At 39.2% G+C, this 13889-nt stretch overlaps 1 protein-coding gene across 10 annotated transcripts in view; it reads right to left on the reverse strand.

The window, feature by feature from the left end:
- FOXP2 (forkhead box P2) overlaps positions 1-13889 on the reverse strand; it is a 408488-nt gene that overhangs the window by 381926 nt on the left and 12673 nt on the right. The window contains exon 1 of one of the 10 annotated variants that reach the window (XM_048942615.1): positions 3508-3689. The exons of the other annotated variants lie outside the window; for them this stretch is intronic. The gene's annotated coding sequence lies outside the window, so the exon portion shown is untranslated. Of the gene's footprint in view, positions 1-3507; positions 3690-13889 lie in introns of those variants that run through there. 10 annotated transcript variants of the gene reach the window in all.

Below are 13889 nucleotides of genomic sequence, written 5' to 3' on the forward strand. Positions count from 1 at the left end.
ACTCTATCGCAGCCTGACAGTTAACAGCATATGATCTAGTAAACAAATACTTTCACACAGTACAAAAGTGCCATTAAAGGCCAGAACTGTCAACACAAATTCCATTCCTACAAGAGTGAAAAAATATATAAACTGTTGATCACCTCTGGTTGCCTTAACTAGCATGGAGGTTGTCATGGAAACATTTCGCGAAGTTCACAGTGATGAAACACAAACACTTCCAGTTTAATTGCTATTAGGTTTAGCATACCAGAGTTTATTTATACTCAAAGAGCATTATGATAAAATGCAGCAGAAAGTAAAGCTAGTAATGATCTGGCATAGCAAAGCCAACAGACTTAACAAAAAAAAAAAAAAAAAAAGAAAGAAAGAAAGAAAGAAAGAGGAAAATAAAGCTAAATATAGAAGACTTTTATTAGAGTGAAACAAGGCAAAAAATGAATTATCTCTTTCCCAAAAATACTGACAGAACTTTCAGCTAGAACATGACTTGTCTATGTTAGTGTGAACATTACTGTATTAACATAATGATATGTGAAAACGCTAAAGAAATAAAACACTTTCAAAGCCACGTACATTTGAATACTAAATGTAACAGTACCTGCTATACAAATTCAAAACACATTGTTAGTAATAAACTACAATACAACAACTTTCCTAGTGCCCATCTACCACGGGAACATTTGATTTTCCCAGATCGAACAGATCGAGTCCTGCTATTTTCTTACCAGCAGAGCTCCCCCAGCATAAAGCACAGCGCTGCTGTCCTTACGGACAGACTGAGCCCAGTGCCATTTCAAGTAATAGTGCTGTCTGACTACATGAATGCAAGTCAGGAACAGCTTCATTTTATTTCATTATGGTTACTGAGATTCACTTTTATTTTATTAGAATTAAACAAAATTTATACAGATGTGTGGAAGTTACTGAAGTCTGCAGGTTCCTTTCATTCTAATCCGATTTTTTTTTGTAGTAATACTACATTCATTCTTAGGGTATGATTTAAGTTAATGCAAAGCTTTAATAGATTCCAGAGACTTTTTATCTGTTTCATTAGCAGAAGCTTACTCCCCTCAGCTGCAACACTCAGACACTGAGCAGAGGTCAGGGGCTTGAAAGAGGGACCGGAGCCAGTCCACGTGTTGAAGTGAGGATGCATGGATACAGCATGGGGACTACAACATGGTGCTGCTGGCACAGACTGCACACGGACAGGGAGAGGAAACAAGTGGGATGCATCACACTTTACAGACATCATGAAATTCCTGGCTGCTGCCTCTGGCATACAAGCATAGGAATGCAAACTACTGCTCATAACCTGCCATTAACTTTTTCATTCACCTAAGTGATATGTTTTGAACGAGGGCACAGAAAGGAAAATGATCTATAACGGAATAACTGTTTTTAATCATTTTCCACTATCTAGTTGTTATGCCCAATATCAGAGTAGAAATACATTCATCTTTACAATTACCATATTTATATCTCTTAATTCTCCTTTTTTCCTTTTCCATTTGCCCCTTTACATTTATTCATTCTCTACTTTCCTTCTTGCTGATGTTCCTGACAATCATCATTCTTCCCTTCGCAGACACAAAATTTACAATAAACGAAGCTGCTAATGATGAATTTTACAGACCATCGTTAAGAATGACTGCCTTACAAAGGATTAATAGAAATCAGAATGAGAATAGAGTTGGCATTCCAGATTACCTGCAGACTCAGGAAAACACCACTCTAGCAAGTTTACATTCTCAAGATTAGGATTAGCATCCCAACAGGAATATGGGGATTTCAAATGAAAATTTAGATCTGGAGCAATCTGAAAAACACCCCAGTATTTTTGTCAAGTAGACCCACATTCACCACATGATTTTATTCACTTCATTTTTATTGGCTAGCAATATTTCATCTCAACATACATATTTTACCTTCTAAGATACTACTTCCTGTTTATTAAAAATATACTTCTGATCTATAAGAACATAATTTCTGTCTCCCAGTAGTCACCACAGAAGTTTCTTTGACACCAACACATGGCTCTGCAGTATCACCATGTCATTACTGCAGACCCAGTACTGTCACTGTCATTTATTTGACTTCTAGCCCTCTTCCCAAAAGGGAGAAATATGCAGATGAGCCCCCTGTTTTGTTACAGCTCTTTTCTACTTCTCTGAGTTATTTTGTCCTAAGGCCTATTGGAAAGTTCAGTTGTTCTGAGAATACATAGAGAAATATGTGTATTCGTGTTAAAGAAAAAAAAAAAATCAATTAAAAAAAACTTGGGGTTAGAAGTGAAATATGATGAAACTTATGATGATGTTCAGTTCCTTTTTCTCCAGACAGCTGCTCAGTCAGGGCAAAATCCCTACTCTACCCAGAGGATTCAGCCCTCCTGCCACAGGGAGCTCCCCCTTTCCAGAGAAGCACAATACCCAGCTGATCCAGCACGAGATTCACACCCAAGCTCACACAGAACCAGGCCAGGAACACTGAAAATAAATGCCAAGACACCAAATGACTTCCATAGTCCTGTGAGAATAGGGCAAACAAATCAGAAAACAGATACATTTAACTAAAGACAGCTCTTACTTTCAATATTTCCAACATCAAATCACAATCTTCACATCTGGTTGCACTAACCAAACAGCTAACAATAAGCTACAAATAACGACAATCACATCACCACCTGGACAGATGGTGAAGTGCCCTAGGTTAGAAAGTCTTATATCCAAATAATTCCCCATGAAAAGACACATTTTGGAGATTTTACGCATCCACTGAACAACTGCATCAAAACCGCTCACAATGCTTCACAATAAGATTTATGAGATTTTATCATTATTACAAATGATACCTCAGTGAACTTTCCTGAAATTGGTGTCTGGGGACTGCCTTGAGAGAAGCATATAGAAATCTATGCTCCCATTAATCTCGAATTCAACAGTAAGACATCTTCTCATGCAGTTTTCCTAGCTGAAGCCCATTCAGAAAAGATTAAACAAAAGCCATATGGTTTTAGTTCCATCTGAACTTGTGAAAAACCCCCACCAAAAGCACATGGTGGGAAATCACAGTGCCATTTAGTGTCAAATACTCAAACAAGCCTCAAAGTACACTCACTCGGGTGGCAGCAGGTGCTGCAGTAATAAGCATCAACACTACTTCAGGTGACACTAGCTAATAAAATGCTTTCTTATAGTGAAGATTTCAAATCTGGCTTCTTTTGGTTCCTTTCTTCATTTCTCCAAGCTGTTCTTCCCAACTCAAAATAAGACAAGTAATGAATAGAAGTCTAGGAAGAACTGGATGGGAAAACACCTCTCTCTTAACCTTAGCAAAGTAAAGTAAGCTGATGAACCAACCCTGGAGAGCTGTAATTACATTTGATTACTAAAGTGAGGGAAGCTGAACTAGCGCTACGAGAGTGACAAATTTCATTACTGACAGAAACAACCAAAAAGGAAGAGAAAAAAAAAAGATGGCAGGCTCTGATAACCCATCTACCTGAAGAAAGCTGTCTGTACTGTCCCATTCTTCTATCTCGGCTGGAGAAGTTGAAGAAAGGAGGCACATGTGACTAAATACTAAGTTAAACATGCAACATAACTTCCAAATAAAGAGGATACACAACTCAGGAAGGATAGGACTAGGAACCCAAGAAAGAGCTCTGCTCCATAACAGCTTTATTATTGGTGGTTATCGTGGGGCAGGTAAAGGAGCTATAAAAGAAGCACTGCCGCCCCCCCGCCCCCCCCCCCCCCCAGCTTTTGATAGCCTTCCTCTCACCTGTTTCCAATTTCTCAACACCTGACCCTAGGCACACCACAGCTTCTCTAGAATAAAGAGGTCGCTCTGAGCCAACCTTAGAGCACTAAGTTCTCTCAACGACAAACAAGAAAGCAACCAGAAAAAGAGAGAATTAATCTCTTTAATGGATCTCAAGATCCATAATTGGTTCCTTGGTCAGTAATAAATAACAAAACAAAATACACTGAAAGTGGAAGTAGAGAATCAGATGCGCTTCAGTACACCAAGACTTGAATGTGCTTCAGTTCATACGAGAAAGGTGAAAAACAACCATAATATCAGGATCTAGAGCTTCGCATTGCTGTCCCCAAGTTCAAATCCAAACTTCAGGCATTTGTTTCCCAGGAGACTATACACAAAATAGCACAAAAGCTGTTAAGATTATGACTGTTTACCTCACCTGTGGCAGCAGGTGACAAACAGTATCACTCTTCCTCAAAAAGGATACAATCACAACAAGAAAGGTTGGTATCTTTATTATTGTATTTGCAGTTTTTAACTAAAAGCAGCAGTGGCCTTATTTAAGTTTTTTTTTTTAGCACAGTGACAGCAGCAGTCCCAGAAATGAAAAATAATCAATAAACTTAACACACACAAAAAAAAACCTTTTGATGCTGTTAAATTGGTAAACATATATGTAGCAAGTTTATAGCTGATGCGTTCCAGGCTAGGCCAAAGCTAGGCACATGTAAAATGTTCATAATAGAGTCTAAAAAGTCTAAAATTTATTAAGGCTTCATGCTGATCCTTCAGTCTGGCAAATGTTTGTTAAAAGAAAAAAAAAAAAAAAAAAAAAAAAAGACAGTGTTAAGTAAACATTTCAGACCTCAACCTTCTTTATATGCCTTTGAACCTTTGCTTTTATGTGCAATACCTGACAGCCCACTGAGAATAAATGCTGAAAGCCCCAAAGATGGGTAAAACAGAATTTCTGACTCAGGAAATAAAGATCAGCTGAATATGATTCCCACATGACAAACCAGATCAATGGAAAGCAAGACCAAAATTTACAATATCTATACTGTGCAGTACAACATGGAGGCTGTCTTTTATTGCTGGTAGCAAAACTCCCAGTGGCCAAGAATAAAAGCAAACACAGAGATTATACATCCACTAATGGTGAACTCTAAAAATACATATTGATACATTTCAGAGAAGAAAAAGGAAAAACAAAAACTTTCGAGCCTTCATTTAGTGTTACTGAATACCAAACAGCAATTAGAGCAATCAACTTTCAACACAAAATCCAGGATTATTAATATAAAAGCATGTTTTCAAAGCCAAGGGGAAAAAAAACAGCAGATCGGATTACCTGATATGAAAAGAAACACTCTTTGCTGTAAAACTAAAACAGCTTCAAGGCTACTTTTGTGATAGCATGTGAGGCTGAATGTGAGAGAATGTATAACAATATTATTACTTTTATTTCGAGATTTCCTGTAAAACCTCAGGTCATGTTCCTGAAGACTTTCTTAAAAAACAATGATAAATCTGATGAACAATTTTTAGAACTTGAAAAAAAGACAATTGGAAGGGGGGAGGTAATCAAGCAGACCTCAACAACTGAACCGACGCAGCACTGACTTCTGTTAGCAGGGCTTCTCTGTCAGGAATCCTAAAGCGATGCACCGAGCTATTGCTGGTGTTGTCTCAGAGGACACATGTAGTAAGAAGTCTGAAAGTGAAGGAAAAAAGCTCAACTTCTCAGATTCTCCTATTACAGTTCAGGTGGAAATATATAACACGGAAGAAAAAAAGCTGACTATTTGTTTACTAAACATACAACAGAGCAAATTAAAAAGATATAAAACAGCTTTCAAAGTTCAGCAAAATGTTTGTTCTGATTTAGTAGCAAAGTCTCAAGAAAACAAAATGAGGAAACCACAGAGCATCTCAGGCCTACTTCACGTTATAACAGAATCACTGAATGGCTGAGGTTGAAAGAGACCACTTGGCATCAACCCTCTGCTTCAAGCTGAGTAACCTAGAGCACGCTGTCTAGGATCACATTCAAGCAGGTTCTGAATATCTCCAGAGAAAGAGATTCCACAACCTCTGTGGACAATCAGTGCCAATGTTCAGTCACTCCCACAGTGAAGAAGGTTTTTTCATGTGCAGATGTGTGTAGTTTGAGCCCACTGTCTCTTGCCCTACTGCCAGGCACAACAGAAAACAGTCTGGCCCCATCTTCTGATATCCTTCCTTAAGATATTTGTACACATCAATAAGATATCCTCTCAGTTTTCTCCAGGCTAGACAGGCCCAGTTCTCTCAGCCTTTCCTCATAGGAAAAATGCTCCAGCCCCTTTATCACCTTTGTAGCCCATTGCTGGAGTAGCTCGAGGAGCCCCATGTCTTTCTGAGGAGCCCAGAGCTGCACATAGTACTTTAGATGCAGCCGCCAGTAGGGCAGAGTAGAGGGGGAGGATCAACTCCCTCAGTGGGCTGGCAACACTCTTCCTAATGCATCTCAGGAAATCATTGTCATCCTTGGACACAAACCACACTGCAGGCCCATGGTCAGCCCATTTACCCACCAGGACTCCCAGGTCCTTTTCTGCAGGACTGCCTTCATATAGCCTCCAGCTTGTACTGGTGCATGGGGTTATTCCTCCCCAGATGCAGTACCCTGCAATTGCTCTTGTTCAACTTAATGACGTTCTTCTCTGCCCGTATCTCCAGCCTGTCAAGGTCTCTGAATGGCAGCACAGTCCTCTAGTGTATCTGCCACTACACCCAACATAGTATCATCAGCAAACTTGCTGAGGGTGTGCTCTGTCCCTTCATCAAGGTAACTGATGAGTAAGCTAAACAGGACTGGACCCAGTACAGACCCCTAAGGGACACCACTAGCTGCAGGCTTCCAATCAGACTCAATGCCAGGGATCACAGCCCTCTGAGCCCTGCCAGACAGTCAGTTCTTAATCTACTTCACTGTCTACTCATACAGCCCACACTTTCTGTGCTTACCTATGAGACTGTTGTGGGAGCGTTGAAAGCCTTGCTGAACTCCAAGTAGACAACATCCACAGCTCTCCCCTCATCTATTTAGTCAGTCATTCTGACATAGGAGGCTATCAGGTTTCACTGAGCATGAATTCCCTATGGTGAAACCAAGTTGACTACTCATGGCTACCTTCTTATCCCTCATGTGCTTAGAACTGGCCTCCAGGATGAGCTCTTCCATCACCTTTCCTGAGATGGAGGTGAAACTGACAGGCATATAGTTTCCTGGGTCCTCCTTTTTGCCCTTATTAAAGACTGGAGTGACACTGGCCTTGTTCTGGTTATCAGGATCTCTCCTGTTCTCCATGACCTCTTGAAGATGATGGAGTATCACCAAGCAGTAATATTTACCAGTTCCTTCCGCACTTGTGGGTACACCCCATCAAGGTCTGTGGACCTATGGGAGTTAAGTACACCCAACTGATTTCTAACCCAAGCTTCTTCCATCATGAGAAAGTCTTCCTTTTTCTGGATTTCCTCTCTGGTCTCCAGGATCCAGAGTACCAGAGCACTGATCTCAGGAGTGAAAACTGAAGCAAAAAAAAAAGGCATTCAGTCTTCTCTGAGCCCTTCAAAACTACGGCCTCTGACCCGCACAGTAGCAGGTCCACATCTTCTCTAGTCTTCCTTTTGTTCCTGATATATTTGAAAAAGCCCTCCTTGTTGTTCTTTACACCCTCTACCGAATGAGACTTAGCCTTCCCATCACATCCCCACATACTCTGATAACCTTCCTGTATTCCTACTGAGTGGCTTGTCCCCTTTTCCACAGCCTGTACACTTTCTTCTTCCAACTTCTCTCATTATCTTCATGCTCATCCAGGCAAGTCTCCTGTCTTCTTTGCTAGTCTTCTTACTAGAATGAACGCACTGACTCTGAGCCTGGAAGATGAAATGCTTGAATAATGACCATCTCTCTTGGACTTCTCTCTCTTCTAGGACTTGACCCATGAGATTCTTCCAAGCAGGTTCCTGAAAAGGGCAAAGTTAACTCTCCTGAAGTCCAAGGTTGTGATTATACTTGTTGCTACTTGCTCTTCAGCCAGTTTCACCACTCCATTTTTTTGCATTCAAAAAAAAAAAACAAAAAAAAAAACATGAGATAGCCATAGCAGCCTGAAAGTCCTGTGGTCCCCTAGGTACCAGAACCAGCCACAAACTAAGCTGTTCAAGGATGTCCCCAGAGTAGTAAAGATGGAGGTCAAAACTAGGAAATTTACAGTGGAAATTTATAGTAGCATTGTCTCCTTGATCTCTCTATAAACAAAGAAAATACTTCAACTCTACATATGGAGAAATACAACTGGTTACACATTTCCAAAATAAGGTTTCCAGTCAGTGGAAATTTTCCCTATATATGTACTAGATGATCTTCCTAACTCCTTGTTTCATTACTTGGGAGCAATGCAGTTAAGTCAATCCAGGCCCCCAAAATCTACATACTTACGCATGTTATGACACGTATTAGTATTTTCCATGGTACTTCAACAACAATAGGACAAACTTTAAGCATAACCTTAGCTTGCAAATATAGTCACTAAACAGCAACAAGAAAACAGCAAAGAATACCGACAAAACATTATGAAAGATCTTCCACAAGAGAATCAATGAAGTGAGACATCTTAAATTCTGGACTGCACCAACCTAAAACTCACCTACAACAAGTTGTTTTCTCCCTGTCTCTAATATCATCCCATTGCTCAGCTGCAGGTGCAAGTTGAACCACAATTTTGCGGTACGTAGACAGAGAATGAATAGTGTCCTCTACAGAACTAATAAGGTCTTTCCTGGAAGCATTACCATTCATTTAATCCAAATGTCATCTTTGATTCTTCACATGGAAGCACCTCATGGTGCACTCACATATTTCTGAAAGTTTTGTATGGAAATACTATAGGATCTTTACAAACCCCATCTTTAAAGCTTCTCTCCTCTCAAACCACACTAACTAAAACATAGCTAATATTCCTATCTTTCTTATTTCACATCTCGCTCTTCTCTTTTGTTCTCATCTTGACAAATGCAATCTCGTTCCACTGACATAAATCCAGTATTCCATTACATATTAATCATTTATCTTCCATGTCAAAGCCTACCTATCATCTCTTATTCCATGTCTATAGGTAAACTTCTTTCTCTTTAGGTCCAGGTTGCCAACTTCTATCATCTCTGTGTTATTTTTTCAATTAAGCGTCTTCAGGCTTTTAATCTAGGCTGACACTTCACACATCAGCAAACATCCACAAAACTAACTGATTAACTTCTTTCAAACCACTTTGGCATAAGACCTACGGAAAATTTTGTAACAGATAGATTTGCTGTTATGCTATAATAACTCATCTTGTTTTCCCTTGACCGTTTCTACCTGTGGGGTCAACCTGTTTATTTCAATTCTCCTATTTCTGGGTCAAGACTCCCAATTGCTCTGTGTATAGAACTTAGTAGTGGCATTCCACTTCATCTCTGGGACTCTTTAAACAGTGTCAAAGGCCAGGTACAGAAATAATAAGTTGCTCCAAAAATTATGCCTCCTATTTATATGCATGGAAACTACAACTGATACAAAGAGCACCATTACGCTATTTGATAGTCAATTCTCACCATTAACTATGCATTTTTTGCTAGTGATGAACATGAGACTGCATGCTTACTAAAATCTGCCCCAGTGGAGGTGACCTCTTGTTGCTGTCACTACTACTGAAACGTATCGCCCACCACCTCACTGTGCTCACACCCACTGTTTGGTCACCACAAATACTCAGAAAGCATAGATAAATGTCAGTGGGTGCCATTTTTTTCTGCATGGAGGAATTCAATGGCATACCTTTACTTCATACACACTTTCATGTCAGATATCACTCTGACAGACTGCCTCTCTGCTGCCATCTGTCGCACGGAAACAAATATAATGGAATAATGGTGGGAAGGTTCAACCTCCACTGCCATACCACCAACATCTGCCTCTGGTGTCATGGGCCAAAATAATAAAATAGGAGGCATTACTTTCAAAGCAGCCCTCTATAAATATTGGTATGCCAATAAGCACACTAGGCACCCTCCCACTTCCTCCAAAAGGAAATGCAGTGGTCAAATTATCATTCATATATCATAGTTGTAAGGAACTGGTGGCATAATTCCTTCACCACTTCTGGGCATGTGTTAGAAAAGCCCTAGAAAATCATAATGTAAAATTTCCCAGTGAAATCCATCGTGAAATCCTTAAAAATGTATTTTTGTAAAATAACTACTCTCCTCTCTTAATGGACTTTGTTATGCCTTTATAAAGGAAGCTGAAAATGCTCTATTGTCAAGTTTCTCCTCTCTACATAGTTTTCCACACATTTGTTTTTTAAGAAACTATTCAAAAACAGTGTTTATGCCAAAAAAAGGAAAGAAGGAATTTAGGCAGAAACATCTAGCCTTCGTACTTCCATTTAAGATTTATTTGTTTACACACCCAAAGACAGAAAGTTAACTTGCAACTTAAATTTAAAATGTGTACGCTCAGTAAATGCCTATCCCTTTTTCAGAGCCACAGCTCTCCTCTCTGGATACAGACCCTAATATTAAAAGCAAAGTCTCTACTTAGATTTTATATTTGCTTGTATTTAGATAAGGTATTTGGTCAGGGCTCACACACTGCTCAGCATCCTTCCCTGTCTTCTTATTCCTTGATTTGTGCTTTATCAATTAATGTATTTACCCTCTGTTTAATAAATAAATAAATAAATAAATAAATAAATAAATAAATAAATAATCAGCTTCATATTTTACTTTCACATAACTAGCAAGTTACAAGTATTCACAAAACCTTCATGTCATAACAAAAAATACAATGAAATTCTTCAAAAATATCAGATCGTTCTATCCACTTCTTCTTGTTGTGTATTGCTTTCTTATAATTTTAAACACTTTTTTTCCTAAAATCAAAATTGTCAGTGGAAGTAAAACAGTAACACTCAAGAGAAGCAAGAGACAAAGCAGGCAGATTGTTATCATGTAGCACACAACTTAGGAGGAACCGTTTCAACTGTTCCTAATGAATCAGATGTTCAGAGATTTTCAGTATCTGAAAATACAGTGCATCCTTCTCTTGCTATAAAAATAATAATAAAGGCAAATTAGGGACATGCCTCCAAATTGTAAACTGAGCTTATTTTCTGTCCCTCTTACTTATTCACAACTGTGTTGCTGCCAAACTAGCTTCCAGCAAACATGCAAGATCAGTGCAGCTCTACCATGTTCTCTGATGAGCCCCACCTAGGGTTGGAAATCTCGCACGCTACAGAACATACAGGGTATGAAGTTTTAATAGCCTGGTTCTGCAATACTCAGTTCTGGAAGTTTTAACACATCCTATTAATTATAACAATATCGTTGAGGCTTACCCAGCAAACAAGTCAAAGCAGCTGAGCTCTGCAAGAACTTTTACAAAGGTATAATGGAGTTAACCAAAGGGCATTAGTAAGTACTGAAGGAAAAGGGGGGGAGATAATAAAAACAGGCAATCAGCTACAAAACATGAGATGAGACTTGAAGGCTACTATTCCCTCTTTCAAGCATAAGATTGATTTTCTACTGCATTCCTAAGCAAATTACTTGAATCTTTAGCCTTACAGAAACCAGGTTCCACTTTAACTTTTTCCTGATACATCTGACATTTCAGCTGACACGAAGCACTTTCCATTGTACAACGATTTCGGTAAAAATGTGATGGCTTCTTGTACTGCTGCTGTATTTTATGCAGCTTCTTCACCTTGCGGTACACTTCCAGTTAGATAGAAGTTTTAGGATACTCCTTCTTTGATGAAAACCTTTTTTTAGAATCATCCCCTCTACTGCCAGGATCAACTTTAAATAAGCATGAGAGGAAAGAAAACTGAAAAAGTAAAAGCAACCAAAAGCAAACAGACCTATTTCAGAGCTCTGCTCTCCAGAATTAATAACCTAAAAACTTCCAAAAGCAAAGATTAAAACGGAGGATTATGGCAAAGGAAGGTTCCTTTGTCCCATACTCTGGTCCCCACAGTAAGCACCTCAGCATAATGACAGGGCGCGCTCGCTCAGCCCTGCAGCCCCACACCATGCTGCTGCTTGCGTCCACAGCTCTGTCCGGCCTGTCCTCAGCAACAGACAGCCCTCTACTTCCTCCAAGGGCTACAGATTTCTGCAGCTGAATGTGAGATAAGTTAAAGCACCTTGGAGAGCTTGAAAGCAAGTTAAGCTGTCTGCATAGATATAACCTTTGTATTTTCTGACAGCTCTCTAGCAAAGAAAATGCATTGTAATCCCCAAAGTTCAAAAACCATAACTGATCTCCTTAAAAAACTGAGAGGGACGGAAGTTTTCTTCCTCCCTTCATCCTTTCACTATCAGCAATATTATTTCCTGTGTTTTCTTTTTAATTCCTACATAATTTTTGCTTGCCTGTCTGAAGATTTCAGGACTCTCCTTCCTGTCCATTATGTATACATGAGAAAACTGGTACACTGCCTACCCCAGAGGGAACTAATGTGTTTTCCTTTATAAGGACAAATTCTTAACAGTGTCAGCAAGCACTTTTTCAGTCAACCACATAAGTATTCGTGAGAAAGCGGATGAATGCAAGGCACCGGTATTCCCAGTTTCCAAGAGCACAGCACAGTCAAAGACTTTCAAAGATGAACACCAGCAGCACCTTCCTTGGCATCACCTCCAATGACTGGGTTCCACCTGCACATGGAAACCATGGGCTCCTACTTCAGCCAAGTTAGCCAAGTCAGATACCATTACGACTCTAATCCTTGCTGTGAGGGTCACACTGTATTACTGTAACTGACCCGAGCATTCGGAGCGGTGTGCATTTTCTGAAATGCAAAGGTAAAGCAGATGAGCCATAGGCCTCTTAGGCTATCTGAATTTCACAATTTGTATGAAGTGACTTCAGTGCCAATAATCATTCATCTACTTTCCACGTAAGATAACTGAGAGTTATCTCCACTAAAGAAGGAGTGTTTAGCCCTAATGAATAGTAATTATCGGGGAAGACACACTCACTTTAACAATACCTTAATAACAGATAGGCCTATTAATCTTTCTCTATCTAAATCTGTCTTAAATACAAAGGTATTCAATAAGAACAGGATGACCACCTCCTCTTACTAAATAAATAAAGTTGCATAAAAACAAGAGCTTCCACAGCACAGCCTACAGCCGGTGCAGAAGTCGTGCACCATGAAACAAATTTCCACTACTTAGTTGCTGTTTCAGTTTGCGGTGGTCTGTTACTGTTCTGAATCTTATTTATTTGCTTATTAAAATACTGAAGTTATTAGTGGTAAAATCTAACTTCCCATACAAAAACGCAACCATCAACAGAAGATTAAGAAAATACAGTGGCCTGCATGAGACTGTACTGAACCACAAACACAAGTGGCAAAAGCAATTAACCAACCTTACATGAGTAAAAGCTCTAGATCAACAACCAGGCTTACAACAAATTACAATTTTTCAAATGGTCACAGAAATGGCTTTTTTATATCAAGTATACTGAGCTTTCAAGAGGCTTCAAACTGTTTAAACTGCAAACCAAAGACAGCAACTTCGTTTCTGCAGTTATCATATATACACACATTATTGCATTTTTTATTAACTTCTTCCTACTAATGACAAAAATGCAGTTTTAATTGAAGTTTAAAGTTGTGGAAGAAGAAATGCCTTTGATGCTATACTGCAATAATCAAGAGACAAGAACATTTTAGAAAATGCTTTGTGGTACAGCTACCAATTAGTCATTTTTTGTTTGTTTTTAACTTCTGCGAAGTTCACCAAAACCGTATTTACTGCCAGTACTTCAGATTTGCCAAACGGAAATCAAAAGGCATGGTCTTCATTTCTGTGAGACATGTTTTGTGGGAGAGGACTGGTAGAGCTGGAAGCAGCTTAGGCACAACTACTGGCTATGTTTTACACAAGCCTTACTGCAAGGGCACACACATACACACACAAAGTAAATTTAACTTACAGAATTTCTTTTAGAAATCTCCAGTATGAATTACAAGTACTTATTTAGCAGCCAACTCACTTTCTCTCAT

This window comes from Lagopus muta, chromosome 1 (genome assembly GCF_023343835.1).
Source record: "Lagopus muta isolate bLagMut1 chromosome 1, bLagMut1 primary, whole genome shotgun sequence".
Taxonomy (NCBI): domain Eukaryota; kingdom Metazoa; phylum Chordata; class Aves; order Galliformes; family Phasianidae; genus Lagopus; species Lagopus muta.